The sequence below is a fragment of the Microtus oregoni genome, unplaced genomic scaffold (genome assembly GCF_018167655.1).
Source record: "Microtus oregoni isolate MIOR12 unplaced genomic scaffold, Mior012 000037F_ref0000500, whole genome shotgun sequence".
In the NCBI taxonomy this organism is placed as follows: domain Eukaryota; kingdom Metazoa; phylum Chordata; class Mammalia; order Rodentia; family Cricetidae; genus Microtus; species Microtus oregoni.
The window spans coordinates 6,325,091-6,350,787 of NW_024543096.1; the positions used below are offsets into that span (position 1 = coordinate 6,325,091).

Consider the following 25,697-nt stretch of genomic DNA (forward strand, 5'->3'; position numbering starts at 1 on the left):
GGTCTTCCAACCTTTTCAGTCTGATTCAATCATGTTCTTGATTAAAATTCTACTGTTCCTTATTGCTAATATTATAGACACAAGTGTCAGTGCCTTCATATCTTGTCAGAATTGTAAACAAATTTTACATTTTACATGTGGATGACTTGTTAGGATGAGACGCCAGGGCTCTATTTTGGGAATTCCTGCTGAAGTGCTTACCTTTCTGACTCTCCTTGGGTATGGGGACTAGAGATGGATATTTTGACATCATTGGGTTTTAGATCTGGTTTTATATTTGTTGATGCCTGGCAGGTACTATACCCTTGGATGCCATCCTCTCAGCAATGACAATTTTTAATAAAGTTTCCTAGGTAATTCTGAAATGTCACACTTAAGATTGATTATTTTTTCATTGATCCTAAAACGTCCATCTTTGGTTTTTTATCTTTGAAATGAGTTTTTGTCTTCAGTTGCTGTTGTCCCTAACTGAAGTTTGCCCCTCTGAACAGAATCCTCATGTATTTCTGAGAGACAGCAGGGTACTGCCAACTTAAGACTACTTGAAAACAGTTGCTTGTTTTTTTCTATCTCTTGCTTTGGTCTATACTGTTAGCTTTAATTCATACTACAGACCGACTCAGAGTTCAGTTCTCAAAAGGATTCCTGCCCCCCCCCTCCTACCATAGTAAATTGAGCAATTCAATTTTTTTATTTGCTCTCCCTCTGCATGTTTGACTTATCTTACATTTAATGTAAACTATTAAACATTTTAGTAGTAGGACTCAGTCATAAAGCTTTAGGACCCATATAGTAATGACAGTTCAGATAGAATCAATAATAAATATATAATCTTCTTAGTGGTTTGGGTCATCCCTTAATCTTTAGTGTCATTTCCCATTATTCTTCCCCTCACTCTGTCCTAGGGAGTACTGCAACTCACCTACATTTCCTTACCTGTACATACTCAAAAGCTCCTTTCCATCCCACAGTTCATTTAAGACTAAATTCCCCTAGGAAGTTTACCCTGACTCTTCTCATTCTGTCTCTCTTTGTTTATCGTGTGCTTGTGTGTGGAGGTGAGGGTGTATGTCCTTTTCAGATTTTCTATATGTAGTAACCACTGGTAATCATTCTTCTGTCTTTTAGACTGTGATCCCCCTGGTGAGCAGATAGTTTTCTCTTGTTTATATGCTTATTGACTCGTTTCCAAATGATACTAAAAATTAAGCCCTGTGGGAAAAGAATCATTTTCTAGTGACCTTTTTTCATTTTGTTTTCTTTTTGTGCTCAGGATGGAATAGACCTAGGCAAGTACCATACCACTGGGCCACTTTCCTCTGAAGCATTCAGGGAGAATATATTCACAAACATTATTTATGTGATTTGCTTTCTGTGTTCTTTGACTTTTAATCCTTTCAGTTTCTTGAATTTGCCTTTACCTTTATATCAATAAGGAAGGAGACAGATTTTCACAGTGGGAATCTTAAACATTTTTCCTAACCTAAAAAATCAGTTGTTTTGCATTTTAATAGCGGGGCTAAATACCAAGAACAGCTATTAAAAATATTTCTTGAAAAGTAAAACACTAAAACTAAGTGTAACACATTTGCCCCATTTGATGCAACAAACATGTCTCTTACATTGATTTTTTCATTTTATTTTATTCTAAGTTTGTCAAAATGTAGTATGTATTTTATTATATATCATATTGTACATGGTAGTTTCTCCCTTAAATTTTAAGGTTGTGTATATATAACCTGTCATTTTAAGCTTATACGTAAATTTTATATAACTTCTTTTTTTGTTACATTTATTGGTGTTTTGTCATGTGTTTCAGTTCCTCTGGAACTGGGTTACAGACACATGTGAGCTGCCATGTGGGTCCTGGAAATTGAATCGGGTCTTCTGGAAGAACAATCAGTCCTCTTAACCTGCTGAGTCATTTCTTCAGCCCTAAATACAACTTCTTACAAACCCTATAAATATAATGAATTTTGGAAAACGTCTCTAAATTTTTCCCTTCCTTCTTACTAAAAGATTTGTAAGCATCCCATTTACCTAGCTAGGGGAAAAAAATCACGGTGTAGGCATTGGCTGAAATCTTCTGTGACTGTGGGTTTGCTTAACTGGAGGACTACTTGGAATAGAACTCATAGAATGCATCCATCATTCATATTCCTATAATTGTGACCGCCCATTTCCGGATCTCTCAGCACCTTGCTGTTGCCTATAGGACAGAATATTTAGTATACTTGTAATGACTTTCTTTCACCTCTCCAACAACGTTTGGCTCTGTGGTTTTACTATAAAGCCAACTTTATTGAACTGCTTTAAAATTGGGTTTCTTTTTCTTCCTCTGAATTCTAAGCTCATTAGAAGGAGCCCATCACATTTACTTGAGTATTTCCATTACCCATGCAGTCTGAAGCTGCTCTTTCAGTGAACTTTGGTTTGCTAATTCTTCTGACCTTTCATGTTTTGAGCCATAGGGGTAGGAAACTCTCTAAAACTCACTTTATATATAAAATACCTTATTTGCTTGCACCTTCTTAGTCCTTCTACTCTTATTTTTTAGATAAGTGTTGTCCCTGGAATTGCTTTTAGGAGTGTTTCATGTCTCCTTTCAACAAAGTTTTTGTTGCTGTTTGCTTAAAAGCCTCTTCAGTTGCAAAGAAGGCAAAAGCTTTCTGTTGTCTCTCAGATTTTTAAAATCTGAATCTCATTGCATGCTACTTAACGTGATTTTGATTAACTTGAATGTTTGTTGAATAAATGAGTAAATGATTAAAGATAAATGCATACATGCCTTGATTGTTCTTAGCAATTTTGCAGGACATAAAAATTTTATACTGAGTTAAATATAAAACTAAATTATTAACACATTCAGTGAAATTTGAAGACTTGCTCTGTGGCATCCAAGTTAGAAATTAAAAAGTGTGTTCCCCTATTCATCAGCAGTATTATTTTAGGGTAGAAGAATTGAGAGTAGGTCAGGTTTTATGGCACATATGTATAATCCCACCATATGGGAGGTAGAGGCGGGAAGCTTGTGCGATCAAGGCCAGTCTGAGCTACATAGTAAGATCCTGTCCCATAAAACCAAAAGCCTGAAATGTAGCTTAGTGGCAGAACATTTGTCTAGGATGTACACTGGCATTCTGAGAATTTACTCATAACACATGAGGGTATTCCTTTTGGACTTGAATAAGTTAATTAAATTTGGGACCCTTTTGAGGACAGTGTTGGTTACTTGCAGTCAGTTATTTAATTTCCCATTACCCCTTTTATTTAGTGGGGAAATATTTTACAGTTGTTGTCAAGTGTCAGAATTAAAGAACATGAATAAATTTGAAATGTTGCATTAATGTTAATTTTGCATCTGCTTTTACAGTTAGTTAAATGGTCTTAGTAGCAAACCTCTATTCCTTGGTTTAAAAGGAAGGTCCATCTTTTCTTTCACTGTAATACCTTTGGCCATATATCTGTAGATCCCCTCTCCTGCTAGACTAAAGAGAGTTCAGGAGAAAGAATTGGTGAAGTAGCTCCTTGTTACCTGTCAGGTCAGAAACACACTCAGAGAATTGAATTGTTCTAATCTGCTCCTAGGATCCTGACGCCTGGGAAGATAAGTATGTGTGGCCACTGCTTTCACTTCAGTATACTTGGTGTAGGCTCCTTGGGAAGTTGATTATTTTCAGTCTGCATTGAAAAAGGTGAAACGACACCCAGTATAAACTAGACCGTGATATTGTTTGTTTTCAGCACATGTGTGAAATATATGCCAGACTAACATCTAATTTTACTTTGTTATCCTTGAAATATTCTTCATTGTTTTCTCTAGTGAATAGGACTGAACATTGACCCTTTTTCTTGAGACAGGGGCGAGCATAGTTTTATTGAAAAGAGTTAGGGATGATCTAAATTTCCTTTGATTGAAAGAACTGTCCAAAGCAGTTGCTGAGTTTTATTGCATTTCTACATTAGAATTACACGGCAGAAAGAATTATTTCAAGGGGCATCTTTTTTTTAAATGTCATTGAATATTAAGAAATCAAACTGATCATAGGTTGAATGCAAGGACATCCCTATTCAAATACGCAAATTCTAGAAAACAGTGCCATTAGTTCAAGGCAGCTCTTATCAGATTTGTGGCAAACAATCTTCCAGGTTAAGTTGGCCCAGACATTTAGAAGGATGACTGACAGAGTGAGCAAGGCAGACACAGACAGTAGTCTCAGCTGCTGCTGAGATCAGCCCACTCTGAAACTTAAAGTGTTTGCATGGCTGCTAGTTCAGTAAGGAAGAATGTTCCTAACCTGGAAGATACTACCCAGTGAAGGTATTTGGGTTAAAGCAAAATAATAAATCTTTTGGTCATCGTGGTAGGGAGATGAAAATGTCTGGAGTTCAGGAGAATACATGCTTCTTTGACCTCAGTGAAATTTTTATATCTGATACTTAAAATGAGGGAGATGGAATTTAAAAAGCAAAAGAAAATAGATTAAATATCATGATTAAAACTCAGAAATTAAAGCCATTCTAATAGTTAACTTGCATTATTGTGTGTGGTCGTGGTTTATTGTTTGTTTTGGCTTTTCAAGATGGGTTTCTCTGTGTAGCCTTGGCAGTCCTGGAACTTGCTCTGTAGACCAGGCTGGCCCTAAACTCAGAGATCCATCTGCCTCCCATCCGCCACCACCACCTGGCTGTGATACGTGTTTTATGGCTATTTAAGTATATAAAACACACAAAAAAATAAGATTGGTTGTAGAGAACATGTTGCCTATTGATAGAAAAAACTGATGGGACATACCTTTTATTTCATTTATTTATTTTTTGCTTGCCTGGCAGAGTGTCAGAACATTGTGCATGAGAAGGATTAAGGTGCCAGGCATGGTGGATGGGGTGGGGCACTATTGTTGTTTACATGCAAGCACTTAGAACCTTCCTGTGTGTCTTCCTACAGAATATACTGTGGAAAAACAGAACATGTCTGGTTGTGCTAGTAGGAGTTAACCAGGACACTCACCGAGCAGCTAGCATCTCTCCTGATGATGCTGTGCCATGCTACCTGGGGCGTTGGCACCATTCGATATCTTGACTCCCTACCTTGATTAAAATCTAAGGGAAGTTTGCTTTCCTGCCTTATAATTCTTTGGATACCTACCTATAAAAGTGTTTTCTGCCCTAAAATTTCCTGAAAATGCTTGTTTCTTAGACTCTTAATAGGAAACTAAACCTTTCTTCTTATATAGTGAAATAGTTCATGTTAACTAACCTGTGTCCAGGCTCTGTTTGCTGTTATACATTTTAATTATACTGGGCCAGTTGTTTCTTATACGGTTGCCCAGAGTTTTAGGGTATTAATTAGCCTGCACACTGTCAACCACAATAAGCTAAGTTCAGTCACCCATCCTCTATATGTCAAATGAACAAGTAATTTTGTGAAAAGTATGGAACAGATTTGTCGAGTGTTGCCACAATGGGAAGAGAAATAGATGTGGGTGGTGTCTAGTGACCCATAGAGCGGTTTTTAGGATACAGGGCATGAAATTTAGGTTTAAATCGAGGGCAAAAGCTTTGCATAATTAACTGTACTGATTAGGATGTTGTTTTGCCCATCGCTGAGTCATCATTGTCTTTGATCTGGTCTTTCTTGAAGGTGGTCCCATAAGTTATCAAAACTCTGTGGAAATCCTTTTTTGGGAAGGCCAGCTCCTCCTGCTGTCTGGCACCAGGCTTCAGTCTTTCCCTTTCCTCAGCATGGAATTCCTGGAAATTTTAATTCTTTGGGATCCATTGTTTCAGCAGTATGCATAAAGGAAGGGCATTATCTTTAGGATGTCTCCTCTCCTAGCAGAGCAATTATAGAAGGAAGGCTGTGAGGCATCTTATATTTTGACACTCATTTAAGATTGACACCCAGTTTAGAGCCCAAGATTTTACAGAGAGCTCAAGATAATGCAGCTAATAATCAAGTAGAGTTAAGATTTGAATTGAGACCTAATAGCTCTACTGTTTGCCTTTTTTTTTTTAAAAATCATTGATACTGTCTCTCAGTTGTGACTTATCATTGTAAATTCCAAGTTCTGATACACAGTGGACATTATTATTCTAAAGGGGTTGTAGTAGAACCAATGGGGGACAAACCTTTTTTTTTTTTTTTTTTAGATTTATCATTATGTATACAATGTTCTGTTTGCCTACATACCAGAAGAGGGCATCAGATGCTAGTAGAGGTGGATGTGAGCCACCATGTGGTTGCTGGGAATTGAATTTAGGAACTCTGGAAGAGCAGCCGGGACCCTTAATCTCTGAACCATCTCTCCAATCCCTGATCTCAGATGTAAAAATTTTTGCTCTCATTCTCTACTTGCCAAAGTGGAGAGTGAACAAGAATGATTATTGTCTAGAGGGAAAATAGAGTGTCAGATAGTAAATAGGAACCACTGACCCAGGATTGTTAAGACACAAAGTGATTTTTATGTTCACAAAATAAATAAGATGGCTTTAAATAAAACATGGCATTTTGATTCTAAAAGAAAAAAGACATGTGAAACAAACATCATGCATGCTCATCTTGCACTGCAGCCATGCTTATGGTGAGCTACTTTATCAATTCCTATTGTCCTTTCTCAGATAAACTCTCCTGTTACACTCTGTGGGTATTCCTCTCTTTTTAAAAACTTATTACACACACACACACACACACACACACACACACACACACACACACACGGCACCTGCCATGCGTATTTTGCTTGTATGTATGTCTGTGCACCACGTGTATGTGCAGTGCCTAGAGAGACCAGAAGATGTTAGATTCTCTGGGACTGGGGTTACAGAAGGTTGTGAGCTGTCATATGGGTGCTAGAAATTGAACCTGGGTCACCTGGAAGCACCCAGTACTCTTAACTACTAAGCCATCTCTCTAACCTCCTTCCCTCCCTCCCTCCCTCCCTCCCTCCCTCCCTCCCTTCCTTTTTTTTTTTTCTCTTTTTCTTTTGCTGTTTTAGAACTAGCTCTGTAGACCAGGCTGGCCTCACAGAAATCCACCTGCCACTGCCTCCCACTGGGCTTAAAGGTGTGCACTACCACTGCCCAGCATGTGCGTATTTTTCTACTCCTTGCTTTTTTATGTTTAAGACTAGTTTAAAAAGTTATAGTATGAAAATAAATCATATATTGGCATGTATAGGGTGTCTTTATTCTTTTTGTTTACTCCAGAGTAATAGGCCTCTGTGTGCATGTGGAGAGTATTGTGTGCCAGTTAAATATCCAGTTTCTTGTTAAAGCAGATGTGTGTGTTTCTGGTCTTCTGTTGTTACATATAGTGCTTTAGTGAAAAGTCTTGAACGTGGACTTCATAGAAGCATGATTATATATATTTGTCACCAAAGTTTAGATGTAGTGTTCTTGGAGATTTTACCATTTTATGTTGACGTGAAATGGTTATTTTTCCATTGTTTAATTAAAAGCTTACTTTTAGTTTTTGTAATTTTGTTGATCTAATTGTTGAAAAATTATATGCCTTGGAACAGTAACTGTTATTTTTTTTTTTATTAAAAATTTCCACCTCCTCCCATTTCCCTCCCCCTCCCTCTCCAGTCCAAAGAGCAGTCAAGGTTCCCTGCCCTATGGGAAGTCCAGGGTCCTCCCCCCTCCATTCAGGTCTAGGAAGGTGAGCATCCAAACAGACTAGGCTCCCACAAAGCCAGTCCATGCAGTAGAATCAAAGCCCAGTGCCATTGTCCTTGGCTTCCCAGTCATCCCTCATTGTCAGCCACGTTCAGAGAGTCTGGTTTGATCACATGCTCCATCAGTCCCAGTTCAACTGGCCTTGGTGAGCTCCCATTACATCAGCCCTGCCGTCACAGTGGGTGGACGCACCCCTCACAGTCCTGACTTCCTTGCTCATGTTCTCTCTCCTGCCCCTCATTTGGACCTTGGGAGCTCAGTCCAGTGCTCCAATGTGGGTTTCTGTCTCTATCTTTATCCATCGCCAGATGAAGGTTCTATGGTGATATGCAAGATATTCATCAGAGTGGCTATAGTATAGGGCCAGTTCAGGCACGCTCTCCTCAGCTGCCCAAGGAACAAGTTGGGGACATCTTCTAGGACACTTGGGAACCCCTCTAAGTAACTGTTGTTTTTTAAATTATAATATAATTACATCATTTCTTCCTTTGCTTTCCTCCCTCCAAAGTCTCCCACATACCTCTCCTTGCTTTTTCAAATTCATGATCTCTTTTTACATTAATAGTTGTTACATGGATATATGTATGTAGTAATAGGCGGCGGGCTGGGTCCCGCCACCCAGCTAGCTTTACACCCGAAATAATTACACGGAAACTGTATTCTTTTAAACACTGCCTGGCCCATTAGTTCCAGCCTCTTCTCGGCTAACTCTCGCACCTGGACTAACCCATTTCTAATAATCTGTGTAGCCCACGAGGTGGCTTACCAGGGAAGATCTTAACCTGCATCTGTCTGGAGTGGGAGAACCATGGTGACTCCTTGACTCAGCTTCTTTCTCCCAGCATTCTGTTCTGTTTACTCCGCCTACCTAATTTTATGTCCTATTAAAGGGCCAAGGCAGTCTCTTTATTTAACCAATGAAATTAACACAAAACAGAAGACTCTCCCCCATCATATGTATTTATACATATATGCATATGCATGTACATATATATTCATAAATGCATAGTCTTAATCTGTATGTTACTTATGCATGTTTTCAGGACTGACCATTTGATCCTGGATAACCAGTTTCTGTTCTTGCTCATCCTGGAAGTTATTTCTCCTGCTCTCAGCATTCCTAGTTTTCAGCACAGTGACTTTTCTCCTGTATATGTCATGCCTAAACTAGCATGATATTTTTAAAATTAAATTATTAAATCCCTTATTTTGGAAATAGAATTTCTATTTTGAGAAAAAGTGGTACAAATGGTCCCTGTACACTGTGATACATTTGTTCTTACTCTAATACCTGTGACTTCTGTTTCTCTTGGTAGCATTTTAACTTAAATTTTTTTTTAACTTAAATTTTTTTATGGATGAAGTTGAATGTCTTCAAATGTTAGGAGCATTTTTAATTTAAAAAAAAATGCCATCCTCCATAGAATTTTCTCTTGAATAACAAAATAACCAAAGAATGAGATTCTAAAAGAAGAGAAGGAAGACTGAGAAGATCATAGAGGGGAAATAGAAAAATTATCTTCATACTCTCTAACTCTGTGATGTTTTCAGAACTGACCATTTGATACTAGAAAGCCAGTTGGTGTTCTCTTCTATGGTGAAAACAATTTCTACTGCTCTAAGCATTCCCTAGGGTTCTGTGTATAGTGGGCAAGTGCTCTATACCTGACCCCAGCAGCCCAGCACCTTTCTGAGGAGGAGCTGGGTGTTCTTTGCTATACCATATAACCACACTGCTCTCCTTCTTTCAGTCTTCCTGCTTCAGCAGCCCAGCCATACTCTTTTAACTAAATTACTTTGGTTATCATTGAATTCTCTAGTTTTTTTAATATTAGGCTATGTGTTCTGTGTAATGATAAAAGTCCCAGCTTGAAAGAATTCAAGATACCAACTTACTCGTTTTTGTTGCTTATAGTTCTTTTTTTTAATTTTTGTAATTCCCATTAATTTAGGGCAGTGATATTTATTATGTATATAAAATGAACTTTTTGAAGTGGGAGAGAAGTATAGGTAGTTATGACCAAGAATCCTGATTATGGAGCTTTTAAATAATCAAATTTTAAGTGGTTTGGTTGGATTTTACTACATAACATTGTAGAAAAAGCTTTAAACTTGGCTGCAGTTCACTTTCTGTATAAGTGGGAGATGGGAGTATGAGCACCACCTGGTTAAGTCTTATAGTTTTAAGGATTATAAGTTAGAGAACCACTGCCTTCTGATTACTATACTCAGACTCACTTGATGGATCTCAGCCAGTCTTGTGTGTTGAATCAGAACCTTGGAGAGCTCCAAACTGGCGCTTTCTTTGCTTCTATCTTAGCTTTCAGTAGCTGTTTTAAAAAGTTATTTTAACCCAGAAGACCTGAAAGATCTACAGATTCTTGAAATTCAGTGTATTTTACATTAGACACAAAAAATAATTCTGAAGTTTTAGAGACCACTTGAGTTGTGGTTCTCAGAACACAGTCCAGTATCACTTGGAGAGTTAGAAATACAGACTTATAAACCCCACTGTAAGCCTACTGGATTGCAGATAAGTGATTAATCACAAAATTAACAAGTCCTCCATGTGATTTCTGGTGAATGGCTAAGTTTGAGAGAAAAAAACTGATTTCAAGACTGATGATAGCCATGTAAAGAGGGACTTATATCTTATGTGAAATCTTTGGAAGGTGGTTTTATTCCACTTAACTGAGATTTGGAATATATATATATATATATATATATATATATATATATATATATATACACACACACACACACACACACATATATATGTTATGTATATACATAGAACGTTTTTATGCTAAACTTGTACAGCATTCGGTTCAGATGTATGTCTCATCTATGCTCATACAACTTCTTTGGCTATGTAGTCCTGGATACTTGTTTTACTTTGAAGGTAGATTTGGGTCACATAGCCACCTGTCCAGTCTCATGTTTGGCAGTTTATATTTTGTAGTTAAATATGTCTCTTCTACATTTCTATCCTTGATCCTTTTAATCTTTCTAGAATGTCTTTGCATTTACTTTCTCTGTGTTTTGTAGTATTGGGACATTGCTTGTTTCCAAGAGGAGCCTGTCATACATGTTGTACTTGAGGAGTCAATGTTAACTATTATTAGATAAAATGAAGTAATAATGGTCATTAGAAAGAACTGAAAAATTGGACAGAAAACATAACCTGGTTAGTCTAAACACATACTTGTCTTGGAAAGCGCTGTTATTAGTGCTCAAAGATGAGCCTTTCGGGACAAGATGGACTGCTGTTTCTGTCTTTGTTGCCTAAAGTTAGAGGGATTTTTAAGGTAGTTTCCATAGGTAAGCATTTAGGAAATAGATGGAGATGACTAATGCATTCTAAAACTGTTACAATTCATAGAAAAAATTTTGGAAGTATAGCACATGTGTGAAGGTCAGAGGAAAGCTTTGTGAAGTCAGTTTTCTTTTTCCACCTTTAAATGAGTTTCAGGGCTCTAATTCAAGTTATCAGCTTATAAGGCAAGCACCTGGATCTTCAGAGCCGTGTCACCAGCCCACTTTAATCTTTTTACTGTCTTAGGCTATTAAATGTAATTTGTAAGCTTAAATATTTAAATTCAAAGTCAAACAAAAACTATCTTTTGTCATATTCATGTCTTTATTCCCTTTTGATGATCTAAATACTTTTTCATTACTGCTAATAAGACTAGAAGGATGTTATTTAGCTTTTGTGCATAATTAAAATACCAGTCTTTATATCATGATCCTGAGGCCTTTGCTCAGCTCAACAGGGTTCTTGACCATTTTCTGAGCTTAAGGTGCAGTGTTTCAACTTTAAATTATACAACTTTGCAGTGTTAACACATAAATAAATTCCTATGTCTGCCTTCTTGTAACATCATTGCTCTTTTGAAAATAAGACCTCAGCAGGAGTTATATAGTGAAACATGGCTTCTCTGTAGAGCTCTGGATAGGACTAGGGATTAAAGCCACATAAAACACAGTATTAGAAGAAAAGCATACAGATTATTATAGCTGCATGGGGAACCTTCATAGGTAAATGAAGACCAGAAAAAATAGATGGATCCAGTTACTGATGTGGTGTTTTGAATATGGAATAGCAGTTGTAGAAAAGTAATTAAATATATGAGGAAACTAAATGCAGATAACTGGTCTGTTTGTAACTATTACTCTTGACCATCTTGTTCTGCATCTCCTGTTTGGGAAGGTATCTTCACATGAGAGCTTTGTTTGCTTTGGGAAAGAAAAAGGGAAGGTAGTCATGCTTTTCTTGGGTCTTCTGCTTTCCAAATGACCTTACCTGGGAACACTTTAAGGGCCAATATGGCGTATTTTGGGATGGCATACTCTGATTGTTTCTGTATTCCATACAGAATAAAATGGTGGTAGGGAGAAAATAATAAAAAATAAAAAAGTTTATTTAAACTGGATTCCACGAATGAGTAATCTCAACAATCAAGTTTAAGACTGATTTTTTTTCTTTATTACAGATTACATGAATGACCATAGTTAATTGTATAGTTTTCTACACACCTGTTGTTTTTCCAGCAAATATGAACATCTGGGCTCTGGTCTGTAGGGACTATTCACTTTTAAGAGTTCTTAACCTTCTTCCACCACGAGCCTCCATTTCTAAAGACGAACTCTAATCAACTTGACCCATTCTTGGTCTTTGGGTTTGAATAGAGGATTCATACAGATGACAAGTATATATTGACAAATTGTTGGTTTTGTTTTTCTGAATAAACATACTGAGGTGGTTTTGTACATTCCTACTGACAACGTTGTTGAGGCTATTAGCAAATGTGATGGTTGACACCCCCTTTTGTTTGTCTTCTAACTATCTCGGTGTATGAATTATGTGTTACATAAATGTATTTGTTTTGATGATGTTTCCTTTATTATATATGTGATGTTTTTTTTTCTCTGTCTGCCTTGGTGGGCTTGCTTTTGAGCATGTAAAATGGTTCTAAATGTAATGATACAGGCTGTATTCAAAGAAAACCAGATGTTTCCCTGTATTTCTCTACCTCCTGCCCCTACCACCATTCTATTTCTTCCTTGTAAATTAATCCCTTCCTAAAATCATGGTTTAGGATATTGAACTTCCATTCAGATATTTCAGGAAGACTCCCACAGGAGTGGGACTTTGATATTAGAGAGTCTCAGTCACTTTCTTATTGCCGTGGCAAAATACCTGACAAAGGCAGCATAAGGAAGGAGGGCCTTATATTGGCCTGTGGTTTCAGGAAAAACAGTCCATAGTGAAATTAGAGATGACAAGGGCAGGAGGTCATGTTGGATCTGTAATCAGGAAACAGAGAGTGATGGTTGCTGGTGTTGACCTAGTTTTCCCTATCTTTATCCAGCCTATAGAATGATGCTACTCATATTTGGGTTGTGTCTTCAATTCTGTTAACTTAACTTAAATATTCTTTCACAACCATGGTTAGAGGCCTATCTTCATTGATATTTTGTCAAATTGGCAATTTTGAACTTCACAAAGACCAAATAACCATTGGAGATCATTGGGAAAGGGTTGAAGTGAAGTAATAAGGGCGGCAGGGCTGCGTTCTCAGCACCCCTGGCCGCCTGCCCGGCTAGCTTATGCCCAAAATAATTACACGGACACTGTATTCTTTTAAACACCGTTTGGCCCATTCTCTTCTAGGCTAATTCTCACATATTAATTTAGCCCATTCCTAATCATCTGTGTGTAGCACCCCAAGGTGCGCTTACCGGGGAGATTCTAGCCTAGTCCATCCTGGGTCGGAGCTTCATCCCAGGAGCGGGGCATGGTGTCTCTCTCTGAGGCGTCTGCTCCCAAGAGAGCTGTGGAGTCTCTGAGCTCACTTCCTCTTCCTACCAGCATTTTGTTCTGTTTACTCCTCCCACCTATCCTCTAACCAATAAAATGGGCCAGGGCAGTGCCTTTATTAGCCAATGACCTTCCTCCATCATTTCCCCTTTTTCGGTTTAAACAAAAAAAAGGCTTTAACATAGCAAAATTACATATAACAAAACAGTTATCAAGTAAAAGTTACAATAATCTTTATCATAACTAAGGAAAACTATAACTATAACTAACTATTCTTAACTCCATCAAAGACTCCAGAAAGATATATTACCTAAGTAAACAAGAACTAAGAAACTTCAAACTCTAGAAATGACAGAGACATCTCGCTGCCTGGACAGTCACCCAAAGTTCTTTTGTACTGTTGGGGCATCCATCTTCAGCCTTCAGGCCCATGGTATCCAGCAGACATTTCCATAAAGCAGGAAAATTCAAAGTCAGTTCACTCACTATCTGTTGTGTCCTGCAGAATGTCTCACAGACTCTTTCAAAATGAATCAGGAACCCTGAAAGATCATCTCACCTTAGGCAAGTTCAGTAGTCTTCTCTTTGCGGGTTCTCTGTGTCCAGTTTATGCAATAGTCCAGGCAAGAGCAGTTTCTTGCCCAAATGGCTATCAAAACTCCATAATGAGCCTCTTCGATGCCCATCTTCCTCTTGAAGTAGATTGGTGCTGCCAGGAGCAGAGTGTCTCATTGTCATGAAAAGTCCTCAGTTATTAAAACATTAAATGTCCTATTCTGTAATCTTTGAAAGACATGAAGAATGTCTATCTAACTGAAATACATCTCTATATATCTAGAAAATCTAACTAACATAACTACAAGCTTTACTATTATCAATGATTATCCATTAACAACCTATATTTCTTAATTATACAGTACATATTTAAATGAACTACACAATCACAATACCTTAATCAAAATCAGAAACACTTATACATATAACAAAATTGACCTTAAATCTCTATCAATAAAGCAAAATCTATACTAATGCAAATTATTCATATCTATATCATATCCCCCTTTAAATGTAAAAGGACGTTTATAAACCATATTTGGGAACATGGGCGCAGTTTTTTCTCTCCAAACTGCTTCCTGCTGAATGGGGGCGTCGTTAATTAGGTCTTTCATGGTATAACCTGTGTGCTAGTTTCATCTCAGTTGGCAGTTGAGCGAAGCAATTTTCTGAAGGTGTTCACACCAACCCTTCAGGAGGGCGTGGTCCATCATACCAAATCGGAATAGAAGAAATGAACAGCGTCTCATCCTCTGTGAAAACAAAATAAGAAACTCCTTTCCAAAGCATCATGTCCTTAGATCCAAATTTCAAAGTTAAGGCATTTTCAAAGTATCTATGTTGGATTAGTTCAGCAGCATTTATAAACAAATATCTTTTAGCATCTGTTGCTCCTTCCTCAGCATTTAAATAATTTAAAGAGAACATAATAGCATACAGTATCAAAATTTTCTGTGTATTTTCCATCTTTGTACAGCTTTGTTTTAACCTCGATTTCGTTTATTTTTACTTTTAACTCTTTGCTTTTTGAGACAGGTTCTCTGTGTCTTTGACCTGAAGTAACTCTGTAGACCAGGCTGTCTTTGAACTCTCAGAGATCCGCCTGTCTCTGCCTCCCAGGCATTGGGATTAAAGGTGTAAGCTACTACACCTTGAACTCACAGAGGTCTGTTTGCCTCTGCCTTCTAGGCACTGGGATTAAAGGCGTGTGCTACCACACACAACTCTCTTTCTTTTTTTGTTTTTTACTTTAAGAGCTTCAACTTTTAGTCTGCAAATATTTTTAACACACTGTAAACCATTTAAAAATTTTCTTTGTCTTTGAATCTCTCTTTACTGTATATCTCTCTTTTTCTGACCACATGAATCTTTAATTTACCAAGCAATCTCAGTAGGACTAAAGGCGTGGCTTTGCCAGCTAGATCCAGACCATTCCTTAGCTTTCCAGCCTCATGGCAGATATACAGGCTGTAGCCATGTTTACTGCAACAACTGTATGGCATTTCAAGGTCCCTGCCAGCAAGTGAGCTACAACAGACAACACTCAAGTCCTCTCTTGGTAGCCGGCCCTCCTGCCTCAAATAGTCAGAGTTTGCCCTGGCAGGACAGCCCAGAAAGCTGGCATTTTTAAACGGCACAGCTTTTTTCCTGCTACGGCTGAAAACCGAAAAGCATGCGTTCAGCTTTTCGTCAACACCGTTTAAGTGTTTCGTGGCAAGACCTCTTAATGAGCTGCAGGCTTTGCAGCTAAAGCTGAGTCAGGAAGCTTCTCTTAGATGAGGCGCTTGCTTGCCTTTAGCAAGCAGAGTAGAACCGAGAAATTGCTGCTACCAAGAAACCAGGCACAATGCTTTCATTTTGTTCTAGAATTACTTCCCAAGCTGTCTCAGGCTTTATGTGGAAGCAGTTGTCCACGTGGGCACAAACAAACAAAAAGACAATAAAAAAAACAACAAAAAGAAAAAGCAAAGAGAAGACTACTGAACTTGCCTAAGGTGAGATGATCTTTCAGGGTTCCTGATTCATTTTGAAAGAGTCTGTGAGACATTCTGCAGGACACAACAGATAGTGAGTGAACTGACTTTGAATTTTCCTGCTTTATGGAAATGTCTGCTGGATACCATGGGCCTGAAGGCTGAAGATGGATGCCCCAACAGTACAAAAGAACTTTGGGTGACTGTCCAGGCAGCGAGATGTCTCTGTCATTTCTAGAGTTTGAAGTTTCTTAGTTCTTGTTTACTTAGGTAATATATCTTTCTGGAGTCTTTGATGGAGTTAAGAATAGTTAGTTATAGTTATAGTTTTCCTTAGTTATGATAAAGATTATTGTAACTTTTACTTGATAACTGTTTTGTTATATGTAATTTTGCTATGTTAAAGCCTTTTTTTTGTTTAAACCGAAAAAGGGGAAATGATGGAGGAAGGTCATTGGCTAATAAAGGCACTGCCCTGGCCCATTTTATTGGTTAGAGGATAGGTGGGAGGAGTAAACAGAACAAAATGCTGGTAGGAAGAGGAAGTGAGCTCAGAGACTCGACCGCTTTCCTCTCGGGAGCAGATGCCTCAGAGAGAGACGCCATGCCCCGCTCCCGGGATGAAGCTCCGACCCAGGATGGACTAGGCTGGAATCTCCCCGGTAAGCGCACCTTGGGGTGCTACATACAGATGATTAGAGGTGGGCTAAATTAATATGTGAGAATTAGCCTAGAAGAGAGTGGGCCAGGCAGTGTTTGGAGGAATACAGTGTCTGTGTAATTATTTTGGGGCATAAGGTAGCCGGGCAGGCGGCTGGGGTGTTGGGGACGCAACCCCACCGCCACACTTATTACTTCATTGAAGTATTTGGTAGGTGGTACTAGGTCAGTTAGTTTTTCATATGAAAAATAACAGAAACAAAGAATAAATATGAACGGCAATACTAACAGTTTTAGAAGAGATTATATAATGTTATCTTCATGATTTAAAAGTGCAGACAAGATATATATAGAAGACAACATATATACATGTACTTGTGTGTGCATATGTTTGTGCATGTAGAAGCCTGAAGTCTTCCTCAAATGTTGAGCCTCTGTAACTCTCCACATTGATTTTTTTCCCTCCTCGCTGGCCTGTGACTACCCAGTTAGGCTAGTATGGCTGGGTAGCAAGCATGAGCAAACCACTACTTCTACATCCTCAACACTGAGTTTATAAGCATACCTGTTTTAATTTTTGGTATCGTTTTGTTTTTTAAGCTCAAGGACAGTTTTATTGGAGTTTAAAAGAAAAACAAAACGAACAGGGCAGGCAAGCTGAAAATCTCAGCAGCACCCTGGAGGAGAAGTGGAGGGAAGACCGTGTCCTTTAAGCTTGGCATGGATATCAGGCGTATAGCCCACAAACAGCTACATGGTGGGGAGGGCAGCTTAAGAGAAAGAGTAAGAGAACCCCAAAGTACCCCCACCAAAAAAGTATACTTCCATTCTGGCTGGTATTTAAAAGGCAGAAACAGGATGGGAAAAAAAGGAAAAAGGAAAAGAAAATTTATATTTCCAAGACCCTTCTGTTAGGACCTTAGAAAGGCAGACAGACCCAGCCAACCTCATGCTGCTCAGCTTGTAGGGATTGCCAATACCTGGTTGTTGACATGAGTGCCAGAGATGAAGCTCAGGTAGGAGGTCCTAATGCCCACATGGCAAGCACTTTACTCACTGAGCTATTTCCCTTGCTCCTAATTCTTCAGGCAAAGAACATAAACTGTAAAGGCAAAGACTACTAAAATTTAGCTTTCTGATAACCAAGACATTATAGAACTCAGACTGGAGGGAGACACTAATGAATGCACATCTTCCAGGCAGCAGGGAGTAGAGGGAAAATAAAGTATCTTTTCCTCAGAATCCAGCCAGGTTGGGTGCTAAGAATGTGTGATTTGACGTAGGCTGATTAAAACACTTCTAGAATCTTATTGTCAGTATATACAAATGAAATTAAAAATAGTTTTCCGGATTTGTGGATTAGAAAAAATATATGTGGTCAGGCAGTGGTGGCACACACCTTTAATCCCAGCACTCGGGAGGCAGAGGCAGGCGTGAGTTCGAGGCCAGCCTGGTCTACAAGAGCCAGTTCCAGGACAGACCTCAAAGCTACAGAGAAACCATGTCTCAGAAAACAAAACAAAACAAAATGAAAGAAAAATATATGTACAAGTGCACAAAAGAAAAATATCAGAAGTAAACAGTATTTGTAATTTGTATTATTATAATATTAGTGAATTAGGATTCGATTAGGTACTTAACTAGAAATATTTAGGCTATAAAGAAATCAAAGGATAGCTTCTACCCTCTATCCTTACCAAGATTGTTAGAATTAGAAAAAAAAGTTCAGCCTTTTGAAATGGGTAAAATATTTTCTAAGGATAATTTTCATAAGGCTAATAACTATTCCAGTAATGAAAACAGAAATCAAGAGGGGTTGTTGAATGGATTTTTTTGTTGGGGACTAGCCTCAACAAATAACAGCTCTTGCCAGGGTGAGAGCATGGGAATCAAAAATGTAAGTAAAAAATATGAAGATATGTTTAAAAATAAACAGAAAACATAGAATAGTAGTACTAGGAGGGAGTTCCAGTGAATACTGAAATCTCCCATGTTTAATTTTGCATACAGTTTTATACCCCAGTACAAAAGGGGGGATGTTGTAATAGGAGCGGCGGGGCACCCCGGCCGCCTGGCTAGCTTTTGCCCCAAAATAGCAGCACACAAATTGTATTCTTTTAAACACTGCTTGGCCCATTATATCTAGCCTCTTTTCGGCTAACTCTCGCACCTGGACTAGCCCACTAGCCCATTTCTAATAATCTGTGTAGCCCACGAGGTGGCTTACCAGGGAGATTCTAGCCTACGTCCATCTTGGGTCGGAGCTTCATCGCATGTGTCTCAGAGAGCAGAGCTTTCGCGTCTGCCCGGGAGAGGGGAGCATGGCGTCTCTCTGAGGCGTCTGCTCCCGAGAGGAGAGCTGTTGAGTCTGAGCTCACTTCTTCTTCCTCCCAGCATTCTGTTCTGTTTATTCCTCCCACCTATGTTTTAACCTATGAGGCCAAGCAGTTTCTTTATTTCTTAACCAATGACCTTCCTCCATCAGGGGGAGATTGCTTCTTTAACATGATACAAAGGACAGCTCTGACAGTTAATTGCTTTAACACTTTGAAACATCAAGTCATTAGCATTCTGTTGTTTAGGCAGTGAAGCCACTCTAGACCAAGTATCCTGAAGGCAGCCATTCCCCAGGTAATATTACAAAAGAAGGAGCAGAAGTATGTTTGTATATCCTGACCATCTACTAGGTTGGAATGAATCTACCTGTATAAGCCTTCTTAATGTCAAAAGAACCAAGTAATCACATCCTGATACAGAATGTATAGCCCTGATTTTTGTTAACAGTTGAGCAACTTCAAACTCTCGGACCTCAGACAGGTTGAAAATAGGCTCACATTTTGGGGCCTCCACAATTTTTAATGCTTGTGAGCTGGATCTAGAATTATTTCTCCTTTTTCCTCCCCATCCTTACTGCTTCAAAGCTGGATCTTCCATGATCCCTATTTTAAGTTGCATCTTTGCTTTCATCATTAACTATTATGTCTGTTTTGTTCTCTTAGGGTTTACTTTAAATTTATTTAAAAATAAAAGCAATACATATATTAAACTTAATTAATTTTTTTTCTCACATTCGTCAGTCTGGTGTCAGACCTGGACTTGCAGATACAGCACAGCTGTTGCACTCCTGAACTTATAGCAACTGTGATTGCATGTACAAAATCTACCCAAGATGGGGCCTTTTTGTACCCTGTAAAGCCTCATGGGCCCACTCCTTTCTGAGGATTTACATGTGTTGTTCTTTTTTAAAAAATGCTGCAAGAACCGCGGCAGTAGGCAGCAGAAATGCTATAGGTCCCAAATGGTGGCAGCGGGCCATGTGGTGGCAGGCAGCGGGCTCTGGGAGCAGCCAGTCCCAGGCAGAAATGGCTGCCGGTCCCAGAGTGGTGGCCCGAGCGGTGGCGGCGGGCCATGTGGCGGCAGACAGCGGGCCCTGGGAGCAGCCAGTCCCAGGCAGAGATGGCTGCCGGTCCCAGAGTAGTGGTGGCAGGCCACGTGGCAGCAGGCAGTGGGCCCCAGGCAGAGATGGCTGCTGGTCCCCGAGCAATGGCTGGTTCCAGGCAGGGAGATACATGGTGGGCAGACAGAAGACAGAAACATGGATAGGCACGACATGCAGGGTGAGGTTGAATGTTTAATCAGGGGGTTATGGAGGAGGAAGGGTGAAGGGGGGGGGGACAGAGAGAGAGAGAGAGAGAGAGAGAGAGAGAGAGAGGAGAAAAAGACAGAGAAGGGGGGAAGCAGAGAAGTGGGGAGAGAGGCAGAAGCGAAGCTGCCTCTCCAAGAGGAAGATGGAAAAGAGAACGAGCTCAGGCCGGAAGCTGAAAATCAGCCTGCCTCAGCGGATGGGGAGAGGAATGGGTGTGGCTTGTCTCTTAAAGGGACCAAAACCATAACATTCCCAGGTCTTCCTTATAATAAAAAGCACGTACGTCAAGGAAGCAGAAAAAGAAGGGCCCAAGATGGCGGTGGGCAGGTCAGAGGTAATGAAAGTGGGCGTGGCTTGTCCCTTAAAGCAACAGGAAAGCACATTCCCAGGTCTTCCTTATAATAAAAAGCAGGAGACCAGGCACCACAGCCCAAAGGAACTGGGGCGGCGAACTCTCAAGACTGCTTCCGGCTGATTGTGGGCGTCGTCTTTGGGGGGGGGGCGCAAGAGAAGGCTGGGTGCTGGTCACATCCTGGCATAGCTGGTCTCTTTGCTTCTGACTGATGTCTGTGGCATGGGAATGTCTGGTGTCCCTGTTTAAGGTGGATTCTTTAATTCGGCTCCCTGGAACTCACGAGAACTCCTTGGGTTTGTGAAAAACAGAAGTTTTAGACATATAATGACTGTAGCATAAGAGATAAATTTGGTTTGAAATTTGTTTGGTGAGGTCACCTTGCAAAACCTCTCACCAGTTTAAAATATATGTATTATTATGTGTAGAAAGAGTGAGCAGGAATTGGGCAATGTGGACGACTCTGATGGGCCCTATCAGAGACATGCCATTGCTCAAAACACATTTAACAGAGTTAGCATGAGGAGTTTAGTGAAAACCAAGTGAAGAGGTAGGGTAAAACCAGGAGAGTGTGGTCATGTGATCTGGCCCTCAGCCAAGATGGCAACCACCACATGTAGTCTGCTCTGTTGGAGAGCCTGCCATGCCATAACAAAAGCAGCAGAGGGGAGGAGCAAAAGGCTGGAACCGAAAAAAAAAAAAAACGGCCATTTAAATTTTTTTAAGGTAGTTGGGGCCATTTTGGATAGAGACTGATAAGTGTGAGGCATTTAAAGCATGAGGCCAGAGTGATAGGTCTGGATGGCTTGGCTCCCATGGTCAAGGACGTGAAAACACCCGCAAAAACCGTGGCACCTCAAGCCTACAACGAGAACGGCTCCCCGTTAAGGCAAGATGCAGATGGCATGAACACCCAGGCCCTGTGAACAGGCGTCCGAGCTCACAGGGGGGTGCTATAACCTGGCTGAATCGACTCGAGCCTCCGACAGGAGAGGGATTCCCGGGCAGGAGGGATTCAGCCAAGGTCAGGCCGCACCGTAGCGGCGTGCTGCACCGTAGCAGCAGTTACGACGAAAAGAAGGAAGAAAAGGAATGAAAGAAGAAAAAGAGGGAGAACTGGAGACCCCGGGCCTCCAGGCGCGGGTGAGCTGAGGGTCTGGCTAAGGCCAGCCGTCTCAGGCACAGGCTTAGCACAGGAGACAAGCCAAATTGAATGCCAGCAAAGGGAACAACCGAGGCCCTGAAAGCCCGCGGTTGGAGGTCCCCCCATCCCTAAAAACCATGAAGGGTTGCCGGGAGCTCAATGGTCAATCCCTTGGTTTAAAAGAGATGGTTAAGCTAGCCGAGATGGGGACACTCACGATTAGTTGATTTGTTGTTTGGAGGAGCTGCGTCCAGGCAGATGGAACACGTGGGTCATTGTAGAGAAGGTCCTCGAGTCCTGATTCTGCCCCAGGAGGGAGCTCAGAGTCCCGGACAGCGCCTACAGCTGGAACTCTGGCCCCAGGTGAAAGTCTGGGGCGGGCGAATCATCCGAGTCACGGCACTAAAATGTTCTTTTTAAAAAAAATGCTCCAAGATCCCCGCGGCAGTAGGCAGCAGAAATGCTGTAGGTCCCAAATGGTGGCAGCGGGCCATGTGGTGGCAGGCAGCGGGCTCTGGGAGCAGCCAGTCCCAGGCAGAAATGGCTGCCGGTCCCAGAGCGGCGGCCTGAGCGGTGGCGGCGGGCCATGTGGCGGCAGACAGCAGGCCCTGGGAGCAGCCAGTCCCAGGCAGAGACAGCTGCTGGTCCCAGAGCAGTGGTGGCAGGCCATGTGGCAGCAGGCAGTGGGCCCCAGGCAGAGTAGGCTGCTGGTCCCTAAGCAATGGCTAGTTCTAGGCAGGGAGACACATGGTGGGCGGGCAGAAGACAGAAACATGGATAGACACAACATGCAGGGTGAGGTTGAATGTTTATTCAGGGAGTTATGGAGGAGGAAGGGTGAAGGGGGAGACAGGGAGGGGGGAGAGAGAGAGAGAGAGAGAGAGAGAGAGAGAGAGAAGAGGAGAAAGAGACAGAGAAGGGGGGAAGAGAGAAGTGGGGAGAGAGGCAGAAGCAAAGCTGCCTCTCCGAGAGGAAGATGGAAAAGAGAGCGAGCTCAGGCTCTCTTTTCCATCTTCCTCTCAGAGAGGAAGATGGAAAAGAGACTTTTCACTTTTCAGGTAATGAAAGTGGGCGTGGCTTGTCCCTTAAAGCGACAGGAAAGCACAACAACATGCAGTTAAGGTTGATAAGGCAGGTTGATGGAAGAAGCACTATTAAGATGCTCCATGTGCCTGTAGACAAATCATAACACATGCTCCTAGAAATACCTTTAATGCAATCATAGAACCACATACCCAAAGACATGAAAGTAGAAGTGGGATTGTTGGAAAGAAAAGAGGACTGGAGATAGTGGTAGGAGAAGGAGACAGTAAGAGCTGGGGGTGCGAGTTCAGTACATTAGATGTATGAAGGTTATGAAATCTATTATCATACATAATGTATGTAATAAAAACATCTTAGAAAGTCAGTCTCTATTGAAGTAGCAACTATTAATCTTAGCATATGATGTTTAGTTTTAATTGTCAATTTAACAGAATTTTGAATGTCCAGAAAAGGGAGTCTCAGAGGGATTGTCTATTATATTAGCATGTCTTATGAGTATGTTTGTTGGGCCTGCCCACTGTGGGTGGCATCATTCCATTGACAGGGAATCCTAGATTGTAGGAGTGTGGATAAAGCTAGCTGAGTACTAGCATGCATGCATCATTCCGATTGCTCTCAGCTCCTTCCTGTCTTCCCTACTGTGATGTAACTTGGAATTGTGAACCAGAATAACCCTTTGTCCCTTAAGTAGCTTTTGTCACAGTATATTATTATAGAATAGGAAAAGGTTTGTCTTCAAAATTCCAAATAATGGTACTACTCTCTTCTATTTTAAAAATGTTATTTCCAGCCAGGCAGTGGTGGCCCGAGCCTTTGATCTCAACACTTGGGAGGAAGAGGCAGGTGGATCTCAGTGAGTTCCAGGCCAACCTGGTCAACCAAGTGAATTTTAGGACAGCCAGGATGGTTACACAGAGAAACCCTGTCTAGAAAAAGCCAAAAAAAAATCTTACTTCATACTATTTAAGATTAGAATTTAGTTTTCAAAAATGTCTCAGTATACTCAGCTGATACTGGTGATTAGCAGTGATTTGATGTTGTTTCTTAAGTTGTAGTTCCAAAGGAAATGGCTTTCTTCTCTTTGTATCTATTACTGTGCTGATTAGTTTTATATAAACTTGACATGAGCTAGAATCATTTGAGAGGGAACCTCAGCTGAGAAAATGCCCCCATCAAATAGGACCATAGCCAGGCCTGTATGCATTTTCTTAATCAGTGATTGACGTGCCACCCGTGAACATATTGTTCTGGGTTGTATAAGAAAGCAGGCTGAGTAAGACATGGAAAGTAAGCCAGTAGTAAGCAGTGTTTCTCCATGGCTTCTTCATTAGCCCTTGCCTTGAGTTCCTTCCCTAACCTCCCTCAGTGATAGACTGTAAACTGTAAACTAAAATAAGTGCTTTCCTCCCCATGTTGCTCATTATCTTGGTGTTTTACCGCAACAATAGGCACCCCTGTTTGTTGTCAAGTAATCTATGAAAAGGTATCAGACAGAACTGGGTAAGTGTCCAGGGCAGGGTAGACTTCTATAAATACAAGATAATTTGTGTAAAGAGCTATGAATTCACAAATAAGTAGAGAGGTGAACAGTACAGGCTTTGTTATTTGTAAAACCTTGATTTTTAAGGACTGATTGGCAGTACAATATGTCAGAGAATGCTTACACTACACATGGTGCTGCACTCTTATGTCAATAATAGGAGCATAAGTAAAACAAATGGAAGAGTTGGTTGTATTGTCTAAAGACCATGAGGTGGAGACCAAATTATAGAAAATAAAACGTTTTGATATCAACAAATAAAAAGGAGTAGCAGAAAATATTGACTGTTTAAAAATACTATATTCGGCAAAATACCATTCCTTTCCCTTTCCTACTTTAAAATTGAGAAACAGTTTTAATAGTACTTAAAGTAGCATCAGAAGTTAAAAAATAATGTGTCTTAAATGACTTTCTAATTAAGACCTTCATTAGAAACGCTTATTGTACCACTCGTTACTGAAGCAATGGTGGCATCTGGTCTTCACTTGTAGGTGCTTCAGCCTCTTTTGCTTACCATTCGGTGGAGGCTTAGAAGGAAGGAAGGGAGGGAGGAATAAAGGAAGGTAGGATAGACATACACGAGAGATCATATACCTACTTAAGTTCTCCCAGCTCCACCAGTCAGGAAACTGTGAAGGGGTAGAAAGAAACTTAATTAGTATTACCATTCCTTATCTTTCCCTTCTGGAGATTGAGAGGAAAAAATAGGGGGAGAGAATAAATGTTTCCCCATATCATGCAACCTGTAATGAGCATGGTAGTATATAGTAGTTAGCTGTCATGTTGCTAGTGGTACTGTGAAGTGATGAGAGCAGCTGCCTCACTGTTGTGCTCCACTGAATTGGATACCACTCGCGTTATACCATGCTTAGTTAGCTACTTCCCTTGGAAAACATCTCGCCATATTTCAGCTATTGAAAATATGATCTTCCTGGTTATATGTGTTTTCATTCCATTAGGCTACTGTGCTTATTAGATACTTGGATATGAATATGGCCAAATGCTAACTGACTTTGAAAGGTACTCCTAGCTAAACTAAGCATATATTCCTTAAGATATAACTAGTCAACTTGAAGAGAATTTATATATTCTGTCAAGAGACTATACAGAATTTTTTCCAATGCAGCAGCTGTTGCTCTTCTTACAGAAGTAACCAAATTTTCTTGGTGGACACTGAAGGGAATTTTCTGCTTTCTTTCCCGCTTTATTTTTTCCTTCTTAGCATGATTATGCACATCTTTAAATCCTCTTGTTTCTTTTTTTGTTTTGTTGCTGATACACT

The 25,697-nt window shown here is 40.3% G+C and overlaps 1 protein-coding gene across 2 annotated transcripts in view; it reads left to right on the forward strand.

The window, feature by feature from the left end:
• Epc2 (enhancer of polycomb homolog 2) overlaps positions 1 to 25,697 on the forward strand; it is a 95,157-nt gene that overhangs the window by 26,192 nt on the left and 43,268 nt on the right. The window lies entirely within an intron of this gene.